This window comes from Mastigoproctus giganteus, chromosome 10, assembly GCF_048544385.1.
Source record: "Mastigoproctus giganteus isolate SK-2022 chromosome 10, ASM4854438v1, whole genome shotgun sequence".
NCBI classification, from domain to species: domain Eukaryota; kingdom Metazoa; phylum Arthropoda; class Arachnida; order Uropygi; family Thelyphonidae; genus Mastigoproctus; species Mastigoproctus giganteus.
The window spans coordinates 29,255,606-29,268,815 of NC_143584.1; the positions used below are offsets into that span (position 1 = coordinate 29,255,606).

At 37.3% G+C, this 13,210-nt stretch overlaps 1 protein-coding gene across 3 annotated transcripts in view; it reads left to right on the top strand.

Annotated features, from left to right (window-relative positions):
• Positions 1–13,210, top strand: part of LOC150078920 (septin-7-like) — a 510,661-nt gene that overhangs the window by 382,079 nt on the left and 115,372 nt on the right. The window lies entirely within an intron of this gene.

The window sequence follows — 13,210 nt, forward strand, 5'->3', positions numbered from 1 at the left end:
TACACAATACAAATGCAATGGAAACCTGAAAATGTCATGAAACTGTAATACTTAAAATCTTACAAATCTCTCTCTCTCTCTCTCTCTCTCTCTCTCTCTCTCTCTCTCTCTCTCTCTCTCTCTCTCTCTCTCTCTCTCTCTCTCTCTCTCTCTGTTGTCTGTCTGTCTGTGTGTGGGTGTAAAGCATTTAAGGAATAATGAAAACATCATTACGGAAATATTTACATTAGTGGCAGCAGGCCTGGTAGTGCAATTAAGGAGTATGGCAGATGTGGAAATGTTAAAATTTAAAGTTTGAACAATAATTTAATCCCTCTATTACACCGCTACTTGAGGATGCGCCACTTAGTACATTTTGGGAAAAGGTGTCGGTATGGAGCAGTTCAAAGGTATTATGAACAGGTGTTAGCATTAGCATTAATAGAGGCATACAATGCAAGAAAGCAAGCTTATGCAGGCCAGCCAAAAAAAAAAAAAAGAAGAAAGAAACCCTCCCATTTCATCCCTCAATTCATTCCAAATGCCTGTCCAGCTCAGCCTTAAATTTATTTAGGCTGTTAGCCTCCACAACAAAAGATGGAAGCCTGTTCCACCAATTAACTACCCGCTGGCTAAAGGCAAATTTCCGCACATCTATTCTAAAACTATCTTTCCTCAATTTGAAACTGTGCCCCCTCAGGTTCTTAGTCTGAGCAAGACGAAGAATCCCATCAGCATTCAGTTTGCTCAACCCATTCAAGGCCTTATACACCTCAATCAGATCACCTCGCAAGTGCCTACTCTCCACGTGCTGCAATTTGTAGAACTTAAGCCTTTCTTGGTAAGAGCACCCCTTTGTTCCCCTCACCAATCTTGTTGCCCTTCTTTGTACTCGTTCTAGCAACTCTACATCCTTCCTAAAATGAGGCCTCCAGACCTGTACACAATACTCTATGTGTGGCCTGACCATTGCTTTGTATAATGGGATTATCACCTCCCTAACAAAATTCCTATATATTATTGACAAGACTCCATGACCTACCCTGGCAGCCCATCTGCACTGTTCAGCAAACTTCATATTTGGCTGCACAATTACCCCCAGGTCTTTTTCACTTTCCACTTCCCTGAATGTAGTACCACCCAGTTGGTACATTTCTCTTCGGTTATTGCTACCCATGTACAGTACTTTGCATTTGTCAATTTTAAACTCCAGGTGCCACTTCCCAGCCCATTTTCCCAACTTATCTAGATCCAGTTGGAGTAGCATGCTGTCATTACTGTCATTAATAACCCTGCCAACCTTTGTATCATCTGCAAACTTGGACATTAAACCTGATATACTTTCATTAATATCATTGATAAATATACAAAACAACAATGGGCCCAACACCGAACCCTGGGGAACTCCACTAATAACATTTGTCCACGAAGAGCAGTGTTCATTGATTACCACTCTCTGTCGTCTCCCACTCAACCATCCCTTTATTCATTGTAGCAGCTTACCCTTGATGCCATACCTCTCCAATTTGTACAGCAGTCTTCCATGTGCAACAGTATCAAAAGATTTCCTGAAATCCAAGTATATGATATCAAAATTATTTTTGGCATTCAGTTCCTTAGTGACCACATCATAGTAACCAATCAAATTGATCAGATAAACCCTCCCTTTGACAAACCCATGCTGTGTCTTAACTATTACTGTAGTCTTGTCTAAATCAGTGCTTCTCAAAGTGGGCGATATCGCCCCCTGGGGGCATTTGAATTATCCATGGGGGGGGTGTTAGCATGAAAGGGGGCAATTTTTAAAGACAGGGAAATTCCACTTACAAATGTACTTGCTTGTGCAACGGATGGAGTACCATCAATGATTGGCCGTTACAAGGGTTTTATGGCTTATTTAAAAAAATGCTGTGCCAAATATTATTACTGTTCATTGTGTCATTCACTGTCTGCATTTAGTTGCAAAAAAACTTGGTGATCAACTGCACAATTCTCTACAAACTGTTATTACTGCTATAAACAAAATTAAAGCACATTTTTTGAATGATTGCTACTTCACTCTGAGGTTCGGTGGCTGTCAAAAGGCAACTGTCTCAACAGATTTTATGAACTATTTGATACTGTTGTCGAGTTTTTTGAAGATAGGAACAACGACCTTGGAAATTATCTCAAAAAAATGAAAACTGATATTGCTTATCTTTCAGATTTATTTACTAAATTCAACTCAATGATCTTACATTTACAAGGACAAGATGTAACTCTTATTAAGGCGAAAACTCCAATTTCAGCATTTATTTCAAAATTAAAGTTTTTTATGTGCAACGTAAGATGACGTTGAATTGTATCAATTTCCAAATCTGTTGGAAATAGAGAAAAAAGAAAAAAATAGCTGATGAAACTTTTTGTAATCATCTAGAAATGTTGCACAGACATATGCAGGAAAGGTGCGAAGATCTCCTTAATTTGAAAATTCCAGATTGGTTATAAATCCTTTTTTAACTAATGACAACAGTGAACGTTTTGTAGAAGAAGAATTGATTGAGTTACAAAATGAAGTTGAACTGAAGCCAAAATTTCAAAATTCATATCAGGAATTTTGGTTACAAAGGAAAATCCCTGACCATTATCCTGCATTGTGGGGAATTGTAAAAAAATTACTTATTTCTTTTCCGACATCATATCTAGTCAAAACTGGTTTCAGTGCTGTATCTCAATTGCTGACAAAACAAAGAAATTGTCTGGATGTTGTTATACGTGGCGATTTACGACTTCTACTTACAGATATTAAACCTAATATTGATAAGCTAATAAATCTCCACCAAGCTCATCCATCGCATTAAATATTAAAATATAATTAACTGTTTCCATTAATATCATGACTTATTTATGTAATTAACTTTAATTTTTATAACTTAATTTAAGTGACTATAACTGACTTTATTTATGTAGTTGTAATTTTTTACGAAGAAGGAATAAAGTGCAGTAAATAGTTTTCTTTATAATTCACATACATACATACATGCATGCAGGGCTGCATTTACGTTTTTGGAGGCAAACAGACAAATATTCATTTCAGACCTGTTTTCCCAAGATAACAGGTCTGTAGTTACTTGTGTCACCTTTTGAACTTCCTTTGTGAATTGGTGATACGTTTTCACAGCTCCAGTCCATGGGGACCTCACCTGAGTCCGAGGAAGCTCTCATAATTATGGCTAAGGGTTTCCTTACTTCCTTTGCTGTCTCCTTTAATATAACTGGATAGATCCCGTCCACCCCAGGTGCCTTCCTTATGTTTAACAATTTCTCCTCCACTTTGGCTCTCAGTTATTACAAAATCACTTAGCTCCCTGTTAGTGTTTGATAAACTTCTGGCATTCCCCTCATTGAATAATTCCTCATGTGTGAATGTGGATGCAAAATATTCATTCAGTTTATCAGCTACCTAAGCATGAACATCAATAGTCATCCCATCTATGTTAAGTGGTCCAATCTGATTCATCCCTTTCCTTCTAGAGTTTACATAAGAAAAGAACTCCTTGCTGTTTTTCTTTGCATTCTTTGCATTCATAATCTGCCGTCACCTGCCTAACCTCCTTTGTGACTTGATTACAGACTAGTTTATACCTGCCACAGGCTTCTGTGTCACTTGATACTTTATATGCATTCTTCTCTGCCACTAATCATCTGACATCCATTTAGGCCTAAACCTTGAACAGTATTTCTTAGTTGGAATGAAAAGCCTAACAGCCTCCAAAATTAATGCCCTGAAGGCTTCCCATTTAGAATTCACTGTTGGTAACATCATTAGTTGATCCCACTATACAGAATTTAAAAACTGTCTGAGACCTCTGTAGTCACCTTTACGAAAGCAAAAGCCCTTCCCTTTAGCCTTGATGGTAGTTACATCTTTAAATAATTCCTGCATCAATACATTGTGATAACTGTCACCCAGTGGTTCCTTTATCTGCAGATTCTTAATGCATGAAGAATCACTACTGATAATCAGATCAAGAGTATTATTCCCTTTGGTTGCCTATCGAACATGTTGCTGTACAAAACAGTCATCTAATAAATCCACAAAAGTCTTGCAATTGTGCGAATGACCAACCCACAATTTCCAGTCAATATCTGGAAAGTTAAAATCTCCCATTATAAGACATTCTGATTTACTGGCCCACTCTATTTCTCTGCATAATTGCTCATTATACTCATCAGATTCATTAGGCCTATAACACACACACACACACACACACACACACACACACACACACACACACACACACACACACACACACACACACACACACACACACCTACTCTCATTTTTCCTTTCCCAGTGCTTATTTCACACCAAACAGACTCAACACTGCATTGTCCACCAACATCAATTCGATGCACTTCCTTAGATTTTATGTGTTTCTTAACTAACAGCATAACCCCTCCTCCCTTCCTATCCTGTCTATCCTTCCTATACACATTGTACTCCCCAAATTCCAACTCTGCACTGCCTATATCTGTGTGACACCACGTCTCTGATATCGCAACAATATCTGCCTTTGATATCTTGACTAGCACTTCAAACTCATCAAATTTATTAACTATACTCCTAGTATTGGTGTACATGCAAGTATACATGTTCCTGCTCCTAGCCACCCTAACACAGCCCATGTATTTACTTGTTCCACTTTGACTCCCAGCAGTCTTGGAAATCTCCATTACCTTGCTTTCCAGTCTGCTGCCCATTCTAATAGAAGCAGTGCAAGAATCACTTTTGCCTCTGTCTGCGGCCACTGTTAACCTTTTAGTCCATGTATCCCCCCACGCTAGCAGTTTTCCGACCCACCTAACACTGTCTCGATAGCATCAGCAAATATTCTTGCTCCCTTTCTATTTAAATGTATCCCATCCCTGTAGAATCAGTCTCTCCTGTCAACAAGCACAGACCAGGTTGAAAAAAATTCTACCCCTTGAGCTTTGCACAATCTCTCCAGGGCCGAATGGATTGACAAGGCTGTTATCATATACTCCCTCCTATTGTGTCTGGGCAGAATTGCAGACAATTTCACATTCAACCCTAATTCGCGACCTTTTTTCAACATTGGCCTGTACTTGTTGAGTAAATCTGCAGATATCTTACTCTTAATGTCATTAGTTCCAACGTGTACAACAGTATCACCTTTTGTGCCTTGAAAAGATGATATCTGCTGTACAACATCATCAACTTTTGCCCCTGGCAGACATACCCTGTTCCTGTTCCACCTATCCTTCTTGAGTTCTAGAGGTAAAAGATGAAAGCGTTTCGTTGTGTGGGAAAAATATTCTGTTTTTCCCACCAAAGGAAGAAGAGTGAGTTTAAACAATAACACCATGATTGGGTCAGTTTTAAATTAGATAGGGGGAGATACGTAAATGCGTGCAAAACCCTCTGGGGTTTTTCCTAAGCTTGCATATAAAAAAAGTAGTACAAGGGGCGATTGTAACTTGCAATCAATTCAATAAATAAATAAATGAGAAGGAAATAAATAAAGTGCTCGCACCAAAAGAGAGGTTTGTGGTTGTTGTTCGGAGGTGTTGCAGACTTCTAGTGGTAGTTCTGGGTTCAGTTTAGGTCCAGTTCTAGGAATGTCCAGCTATATAGTGAAGATCTTTGCCGGCATGTTCCTGTGCTAGAAGTTAATCCGGAAGTTGAATAAAAAGCTAGTCAGATAGTGTACTGGCTTCTACTACTGCTGTGATAATTTCCTTCAGTATTAACAGAGAACTGTTCTGGAAATCCCAAAATTAGACAGATGGAAGAGCTATACAGCTGAGATGCAGAGTTCAACTAAGAAGAGAGAGAGAGAGAGTAACGCACTCCGTGGAAGGAACCTGCACAAAGGAATCCCACCGAGAAAGAGAAGGAAGGTAAGTCCTCCGAACTGTGTTGTTTTGGAAATGGTACTTAGATAAAGTGGAAGATTATTTTAGTGTAAGGTTGAAGAAACATGAGAAATAAGGAAATGTTTAGCATTGAGTTGGTTTATTTGTTGAAATTGTAAAGGAAATTGATATTGTTAAATTAAGAGAGATTACATGGAATTGTTAGCATTAAGTTGGCGACTTATGGATTGTTGTTGCGAAGAGAATTGATATTGGGGATTAAAAGAAATATGAGGAAGTGATTAAGATTGAATTAGTTTAGCGTTTCAAGCTGTAGAGAGAGTTGAGATTGTTAATTGAGAGAAATTTTATGGAAATGATAGCATGTATTAACAGATTAAATGAGAAAAATGAATAGATTAGATGTAAATGATTTATTTATTGTAAGTAGATTTGTATGATAAATGACTTGTTTTATATTTGTGTCATTGCTCTTGAGAAACTGACTGCTCACGTATAATATATACAGTGGATTCCGGTTATTTGGGCCACCAGTTAATCGGGGCAGCCATTTATTTGGGGCAAATCTTAAAAAACAGAACCCAGTCAAGAAAATAGCCAGGGTTTACTTCGCTTAATTGGGCCAGCATGCTGTTTAATCGGGGCAGGAGACCGCAGCACTGGAGATTACCCTACGATTGTCTCTGACCGTACCACGTAGTTCGGTCAGATTTCTGGAGGTCACAACCATAAAACAATAAAAACAATTATCAGTCACCTGTTTATTGGGCTTTTCTGTTAGTGAAATCTATTATATGTTAGTGAATTTGCGATAATACCGACAGCTGGAATTCTGTGGGTTATTATGGTGAAATGTGTTTACACTTCCATGAAATCTTCAATCATAAAAAAAAATTAATTTTCAGATCTTCTCTTCATTCCTATTTTTAAAGCTTCGTAGCTCGTTACCCCATTCTCACTTGCGCGTATCGTGTTACTTGCAATTTGTGTGTGTCGTGTTCTTTGTTATTGATTGCTTATCTTTTTACTGTTTTAAATTTTAATCCCCACCCACAAATGTAGAGTGAACAGAAACGTCAACTAGTTGTATGTACATATTACAGTACGTATTAATTATTCCAATTATCACGTATATTCTTCCGAATTTTACGTATTATTTAATTTTTTAATTGGTAAGGTAATAAAGGGTAAATTTGTGCTTAATATATCTTTACTTTTATAGCCTGTGGATAATATTCCTCCTATTTTCGCTAATTAGAATCACTGTTTAATAGAATTAAAATTCAGTTTACAAACATGATCACAATGACCGGCGCTTACTACACATTGTATAGTGAACGGTACTTTACTATGGTGAGTCCATCGTAACGTGATTTGATTGTACAGTACAGTGAACCAATTGTAAAGGGGAAGGGGGTCCATTGTATTTTTAACTATTTACATGAAACTTCAGATAATTGGGGCAGCTGCTTAATCAGGCCAAAATGCACTACTCTCGATGTGTCCCAAATAACCGGAATCGACTGTATATTATATGTAATATATATACTTGTGCGTGGGGGGGGATATCCCTCAGCTCCTGGAAATAATCATTTTTTAACTTAGTGCTTGAGGGGAGCTGCTGTACAAAAATCATAACAGTGGCCACTGATGGTGATGCTAAATAAAAATTAATAAATAAATAAATAATCCCCCGCACAACTTATATTTGGTTTTCTCACCAAGCTTAACCTTCAGTCCCTTTATTTCATTAATACGGATATGGTGCCATAAACATTCAAAAAAGAAATATTTTTTAATTTTGATAAAGGAAATAAAATTTTTTGAAGATGAGGGAATAATGGGGGGGGCGGTTAAAACTGCAACTCATCTACTACTATCTCAGTACAAAGCACCAGCCAGCACAGCATTCAAATGGACATTTTCTGCTGCTAATTAAATATGTACCAAAATTAAATCCAGTGTAAACGATAACAATATTGAGTTTCTTAAGAGCTCACTTTATTTGGACAGGTAGTGTGGATGCTTAGAATTTAGAATAACTGTATATTTAATAATTTTTGCTAGAATATTTATTATTGTAATAAAAGTTTGATTTAAAACGTGAATTCAAGTAATTACTTGTTTTTTCCTTACTTTATTGCACCTAATTGTCATCAAAATTTATTGTGAAAAATGTTTATTTTTTATTATTTATTTTTTTTATTTTGGAATACCAGTATCCCAGTTTCATAAATTAAAAATACTGAAATACTGGTATTAAGATTTTGACCAGTATTGTGAGCCCTAGCTTGAACCTATAACACTCCATTTATTATTACAGTGTCTGGAGACTAGGCACCTGCGAGGTGATCTGATTGAGGTGTATAAAGCCTTGAATGGTTTGAGCATGCTCAGTGCTGATGGGATTCTTCCTCTTGCTCAGAATAATCACCTGAGAGGGCATAAATTCAAATTGAGGAAAGAACAGATGTAGGATAGATATGCGGAAATTTGCCTTTAGCCAGCGGGTAGTTGGGTGGTGGAACAGACTTCCATCCCTTGTTGTGGAAGTTGTTAGCCTAAATAAATTTAAGGCTCAGCTGAACAGGTATTTCGAACGAACGGAGGGAGGAAGTGGAAGTGTTTTTTTTTTTTTTTGGCTGATGCTGCATAAGCTTGCTTTCTTGCATCATATGCCTCTACTAATGCTAATGCTAATTTACCCAATCAATAAAAAAAATTCTGTATAAAATATTTCTGAAAAACGTGTTCATGATGAACATTTTCTTGAAATTCTGTTCCTAGGTATACATGCTGCTACCTAAAATTTGTATTACAGGTACAAAGTCTGAAAATTAGAAACTTGGCATTTGGAAATTGCCAGTTTTAAATATTAATATAAGGTATGAAAAAAATAGAATAACCTATCTTTTAATTACTTATCAGAAAATGTTTTTTTCTTCTTACAAGCTGCTATGAAGTAGATAATATCTCAGAAATAATAATAATATCACAGAAGGTAAAATAGATGACCTTCTATGAGACTTTCCTACTTCACCTGCACACCATAAATGGTAAAAAGGTTAAATTTGGTATGGATACTATGAAGCACATTCGTAATTGGAAAGTGGGGGGGGGGCGTCACTGGAGAGATTGGCACTTTGTGCATCTGCAAATCTAACCTCATCACATGACCATTACTGACACTTCAGAGAGAGAATTTAAAAATGGATATGGTGAATGTGTCCAACATATCCCAAAATGGTACTCTAAAAGAAGGACCATACTTTATTGGTAAACTTGTTTTATTGAATAGCTGCAACTCCAGGGCTGCACTTTGAGAATACTGGCATTTAAAAGGATTAAGAAGAGGACCACTTTCCCAAAACAGGCTGCACAAAATTATGAGAAAAGCTGAAATGAGTGATGTGCTTGTTGCTCATGGTAGTGAACTTCTCCATTCATGGTGATGTTAGTTGAAGAGATTACTCTTGCTGTGGGTAGTGGTGCAGCACAAAATCAGCATAATATTCCATGGTCCCTACAGTATCCATGTGGTGCAACTGTTAACATGAGCTGATCCACATAAAAGTAACAACTTTGCTCTATGGTTTTCTGGCAAGGATGGAAGTTGATGACACTGTCAGAGAACATCCTGTAGACTGGAGGCTCACTTTCCATTTAAGTGGCAGTGTGAATACCTATGTTTATCACCTCCAGGTATTATCAACAAAGTGCCTGTCCATTATCTATGTGCTACTGTTTGGTGTGGATTTACAGTAAATTTCATAACTGGACTATTTTTCCTTAAGGAGATTTGAGCTCATAGTCCAGTGACATGTACCATGATACTTAAGCATTATTATGATCTTCTCCATTATCATGTGATTCCTTTTCTTCAGTTGAGAGGATATTTAGAAACAACTATTTTTATGCAGGATGGGATTCCTTTGCACATTGGTTAGCTAGTAACTCAGCTACTTTATGACACACTCAATGATGACCACCTCAATCTCTGGGCCTTAAGACCTTTGAAAATTTTGACTGTTTGGATATTTCATGGAACACCCAATCCCTGGCTGATTTGAAAAAAAGCATCAGAAGGCATATCATTAACATTTCTCATGACATGTTTGGCAACAGTTGACCATGTCATACTCCACTCCAGTGGACACAAATGGTCACCACATTGAACATTTCATTCTGTGTAGCAGTACATGCAGCCAGTACTTTCCAGTTTCACACATCAGTTTTATTTTTTGGAAGTTTTTTTTTTTTTTTTTGCACATTCCAATTTTCCACATGCTTTGGAGAAATGGAATGTGCATTCAAAATTTCACCTTTCTACCATCCGTTAATGGTTTTGCATCAACAGCCAGCTGAAGTGATCCACCTTAATTTATAATCAACTTGTATGTGATCTCCATTGTTTGTTTTGTCACGTTCTGGGAATGTTCTGGGTTTGAATTGCATATGGGACCAGAGAAATTCATAGACCTCTTCACTCAGCAACATAGTTAACGAATCTCAAGCATAGGAAGAATTCCATGTCTCCTAATCTGAAATTGCAAAGGCACTCCTACCTGAAGTCCAGTATGTAAATCTCAGCCACTCCATCATGATGCTGTGAACCCCAAAGGGGGTTCACTGTCTGTGCTGACACTGGGGCTCCTTTTTCTGACCAGGGAGGCTCTCTCTCTCTCTCTCTCTCTCTCTCTCTCTCTCTCTCTCTCTCTCTCTCTCTCTCTCTCTCTCTCTCCCCCTCAGAAAGGAAATTGCTTAAAGCAGATCTTGATGCCTGATGAGGTAAGTAAAAGGGCATCTTATGAAAAAAACTTTGAAACTATAAATTTAAAAGAAACTTAATTGAGGTGTGTAAATTTCTGACGAGACAAAGTAAAATGAGAGTGAAAGTTTTACTGTTATAAATTATTCTAGAACTAGGGGCCATAAATTCAAATTACAGTGGGTGGAGAAGTAGTTTAGACTGGTCTGTGGGAAGTTTTCATTTAGCCATTGAGTTGTTAATTACTAGAATAAGTTGCCGTCATGAGTATTTGAGGCTGACAGCTTAGGGAAATTCAAAGGTCAGCTGTATAGGTACCTACATGAGGGAGGAATCACATAGGTAGTTTGTTTCTTTATTTTTTTGACTTGTGCAGCAAAAGCCTGAGGTTTCTTTCACTGTATGACTGAAATGAACATATCTTTCTACTAAGGGCCAGATTAAAGATGTTTTACAGAAGCAGCTGAATAGGATTGAAATTATGCAAGAAAGACAGTGCAATTTGTTAAAGCAACATCATGTCTGACAAATCTGATAAGTTGTTGCTGCTGCTGCTGCTGCTGCAGAACAGCTGGATGGAACGAAGAATTGTGATATAATTTAGACTTCATTAACACTTTTTATACTGTGTCACATGTGAATTAATGGTTATAAATGACCGCTGTTTTATTAAATTCAGAATTATTCTTTGCATTCAGTTGTTTTGTGATAGTGTAGTAATAGCTTAACATTTGCACATTTCCAACTTGCTGGAACCTTCACCTGAGGCAAAGGCCATCTATTCGAATTACATAGATGACATGAGATTATTATGAATTATTCATCCTGTTGGCTTTAATGATTGAAGCATGTATATGTTTATATTAAGGTATTTATTTTAAAATAGCTTTATATAAAACATAGCTTAACATCTTTTCAAATATTGACACAAATAAAGTGTTTAATGCTGCTATACACAATTTTATCACAAGCCTGTGTACATAGCTTGTTAAAACAAAGCATTCTTTTTACTGTTATGATCAGTGGAAGTTTTTATGCCATTGTATGATCTGCATCTCAACAGTGCTACATACAGCTGCCCATTGCAAAGAAGGAAGTTTCGCTGGGAACCACTATACCCACCATGTCGAAATTTTGGACTTGTGGGTGGTGAATGTAAAGGCCAACTGCAGTGTGAACTGTATGTATACAGCATGAAAGGGAAAGCCATGTTGCCACTGGTGTCCAAACAAATATGTGTACAATAGAGCCAGCTTTGTCCCTTGCAAGCAACTCACGCATAAGAATTGTGCAGGCAACCTAATGTATAATCGGATGTGTCCCGTTGCAGAATCCAAAAGTAATGCTCATATTCCATAACAACTTATTACAAACCTATATACATAACTTGTTAAAACAAAGCGTTTTTGTGTGCTGTTATGGTTAGTGAGCTTATTATGCAGTAAGCCCTCAATGTATATATCCAGGGCTTACTGCTTTCTACATGATATATATGATGAATTAGAAGTGCTGGACAAGACATCAAAAGAAGTTATTATTGGGATATCAAAGACATGATGTCACACAGATATAAGGAATGCAGACTTCGAATTTTGGGAGTACAATCTGTACAGAAAGGATAGACAGGATAGGAAGGGAGGGGGGGGGGTTATGTTGTAAGTTAAGAAATCAATAAAATCTAAGGCAGTGCATTCAGTTGACATTGGTGGACAGTGCAATGTTGAGTCAGTTTGGTGTGAAATAAACACGGGGAAAGCAAAATTGAGGGCATAAGTGTGTATTAGGACTAATGACTCTGATCACTACAATGAAGAACTATATGGAGAAATAGAGTGGGCCAGTAAATCACAATATCTTATAATGGGGGATTTTATCTTCCCAGATATTGACTGGAACTTGTGGATTGGGCACTTGCACACTAGCAAGACTTTTGTGGATTTACTGGATGATTGTTTTCTACGGCAGCATGTTCATGAGGCAACGAGAGGGAGTAATACTCTTGATCTGATTAACAGCAGTGATTATTCATGTATTAAGAATTTGCAGATAAAGGAACCACTAGGCAGCAGTGATCACAGTGTACTGATGTAGGATTTACTTAAAGATGTAACTACCATCAGGAGTAAAGGGAAAGGTTTTTGCTCTCATAAAGGTGAATGCAGTGGTCTCAGACATTTTTTAAATTCTATACAGTGGGACTAACTGCCGATGTTGATGTTACCAGCGGCAAATTCTAAATGTGAAGCATTCAAGGAATTAATCTTGGAAGCTTCTAGGCTTTTCGTAGCAACTAAGAAATTCTGTTCAACGTTTAGACCCAAATGAATGTCAGATGAGCTAATGTGACTCATGGCAGAGAAGAAAAATGCATGGGAAGCATATAAATTTGTTGGCAACACAGAAGCCTATGGTGGATATGAGCTAGTCTGTAATCAAGTCACAAAATTGGTTAGGTAGGCGAAGGCTGATTACGAGAAATCATTGGCAAAGGATACAAAGAAAAACAGCAAAGAGTTCTTTACTTATGTAAAATCTAGAAGGAAGGGGATGAATCAGATTGGTCCAATTGATATCGACGGTTCG